The sequence below is a fragment of the Camelus ferus genome, chromosome 6, assembly GCF_009834535.1.
Source record: "Camelus ferus isolate YT-003-E chromosome 6, BCGSAC_Cfer_1.0, whole genome shotgun sequence".
Taxonomy (NCBI): domain Eukaryota; kingdom Metazoa; phylum Chordata; class Mammalia; order Artiodactyla; family Camelidae; genus Camelus; species Camelus ferus.
In genome coordinates this window covers 77040720-77043642 of record NC_045701.1, presented here as the reverse complement: position 1 = coordinate 77043642, position 2923 = coordinate 77040720, and the positions used below count along the sequence as shown (strand labels likewise).

General features: G+C 36.2%; 1 pseudogene; it reads left to right on the top strand.

Annotated features, from left to right (window-relative positions):
• Positions 1 to 402: 402 nt before the first annotated feature.
• Positions 403 to 2226, top strand: LOC106728529 (annotated as a pseudogene).
• Positions 2227 to 2923: the final 697 nt, after the last annotated feature.

The following is a 2923-nucleotide window of genomic DNA, read 5'->3' as shown; positions in this document are numbered from 1 at the left end:
AAACATTTGCTAATGATCTTACAGTAATATTTTATCAAAAATATTTGTCATCAACTATATAGGTGGGAATTATTCCTTTGTTATTGTATGTCTGTTCAATGTGATAAATCATAAAAATGTTACCAAAAGTCTAGAGGCTTAAAACAACACACATTTATTTTTTCATGTTTTCCATGGGTCAGGGGTTCAGGGACAATTTATCTAAATCCTCTCCTTAGAGTCTCACAAAGCTGTAACCAAGGTGTTAGCTGGGCCACGTGTTCATCTAGATGCTCAAGCTGAGAACTGCAGCCTAGGTCCCTCATGTTGTTGGCAAAAGTCAACCTCTTGCCAGTATAGGACTGAAATCTCTACATTTTTGTAGCTGTCAAATCTTCTACGCTGCCTTCTGTTCCTTACCATATGACTCTCTCAGTACGAAGTTCACAACATGGATATTTGCTTCTTCAAAACCAGCAAGACAGCGTATGCTGAGATAGAGTCTTATAGAATACAAAATAATCAGGGGGAAAACTTCCCTTCATCTTTGCTGTATAATATAACCTAACCAAAAGTGTGACCTTCCATTGCCTTTGCCATATTCTATTGGATAGCAGCAACGCACTGGTCCCACCCTCCACTCAAGAAAAGATGACACAAATTCCTGGGTATGAGAAGATGGGAAATCATCATCTGTTCACCACAGTCATTATGTCCATTTTAAATACTAATACCAAGTAATTTTATACCTTGGTTTGAATGAGGATGAAGACTTTGGGGAATAGGAACCCCCTTCAATGATGCCTTTTGAATCTGAGTGATCAGCTGCAAGCTTGTTGACGTTCTTCAGAGAGGCCAACATCATAACTTTTGAATATCTGTGTATATCATTGGTACAGGATTGATCAGGTTTCCTCAATCTTAAACCCCTAGGTACCCACTCACCAGCTCACCCAATGAGGAGAACACTTCTCCCTGAAGTTCTATTGCTCTGTCAGTCTTCCAAGTGGTAGAGCTAAAGGGAATAATGATTACAGTTACCTCTTAGAGTACTGGAAACAAGAAACTGTAACTGGAATATATTTCAACTTTGATTACTTGTTGATGGTTGCTCATTGATCAGCCTACACACATTTTATCTGGGCAGCCCCACAGTACTCAGTGTGTACATCTAACTGAGATTTTAGTGAAGAACACCTAGTGTATTGAGCGACTTAAGAAAAACAAAAGATCCTTCTTGAACATAGCTTCTGTTAAATTTGAACAAGTCCATGATGCTACTTAATTTACTTTCCATGCCATCCATTTTTAACCATGTCTCTACCCACAGGGCTATGATTGCTTTAGATTTAAATTTCAGATTTTATATATATATTTTATATATGTATTTCTATTTATAACAGCTTAAGAAACTCTTACAAGTCTAAGATTAAGAGAGTTTGAAAATATTAGCTATTGAGATACTGCCACTTGAAAATTAGGTAACAAAATATATTCTACATGAGAGGACACACAGCAAAATAACAAGAAATTCTGCATTTAAGTAAATTATATCTCTTTGACAAGGACATGAGTGTAGGTACATAAGTATATGGAATTCAAGGCAGTTAAAAAATAGCAAAAGATTCTTTACCACATTTACTGCCACAACAGCTGAAGACTGTTCTCAGCATTAAGATTGTCCATGTTCCAGATAATGTCATGATGACTCTGAAGGGACAGTTATTGTGAAGGGCTCCAGAGGCACCCTGTGGAAGGGTTTCAATCACAGTCTCCTTGGAAAGAAAAAGAGGTGGCTGTGGATTACAACCGGTGGGGAAACAGAAAGGAAATGGCTTCTGTCTGCACTACCTGTAGTCACATACAGGATGTGATCCAGGGTGTCAATCTGTTATAAGATGAGGTCTCTGTCTGCCTACTTCCCCACCAATTTCATTCTTCAGAAGAATAGGGTTTTTTGTTGAAATCCAGAATTTCTTGGGCAAAATCACATCTTCAGTGTTTGGATGAAGCCAGGAGTTGCCTGTTCAGTATCTCAAGACCAAAGAGATGAGTTAATTCTTGGGTTTTATTTGTTTGTTTGTTTGTTTTTAAGATGAGTTCATTCTTGAAGGAAACAACACTGAAATTGTATCAAATTTAGCTGTTTTGATTCAGCAAACCCCAACCGTTAAAAGCAAGATCAGAAAATTTTTGGATGATACATACATTTTTGAAAAAGGAACAGTTCAGCAGGCTTATGAATAAGATCCAAGTTGTCCAGCTATAGAAACAGCAAGATGCTGGAGAATTCTAGACTTACTTGTGATATTTTAAAGATGCAAGAAAAGCCACCTATTGAAAAAAATACTAATGTGCTTCTGCTATGTTCATACATTGTTACTTAATATATTATTAAAGACAGCTCCAGGCAAGAGTTCTGCTCTAAAGATCAGAAAGGTCATTTCAGGGACCAAAAATAGCCAGTGACTAAGCTGGCTTTGTGCAGTCATTGCTCAATCACAAGTTGGCATAACATTTTTTAAAAGTGATATTACTTCAAGTATATAACAAAGACTATGTGATAACAATTCATACAGAGATGGATTTTATCTTACAGGATGCTGACGGCCTAAAATTTACTGGTTGATCTTTTTAGTTTGAGGGTTTTCAGTCTGTGGTATTCTTGATGGTCAAGACAAAAAAAACCCACATCAGTGTTCTTTGTGCTTCACTAAGAGTTCACTTATCTTATGAAATCTTCAAAATGAGTCTAGAAAAGGCATTTATTTACTTTCTAATTTAAAAATAGATAAAAAAAATTGGAGGCACCCAGAATTTGAGGATATAACTGAGTTTCCATAAATCCCAACACAATATTTTTAAGAGGAAATATAAATTAAAATGATTATCACCCAATTATTTCAAGAATCATCTCAATATTATTTTAGAACATGGAGCACAG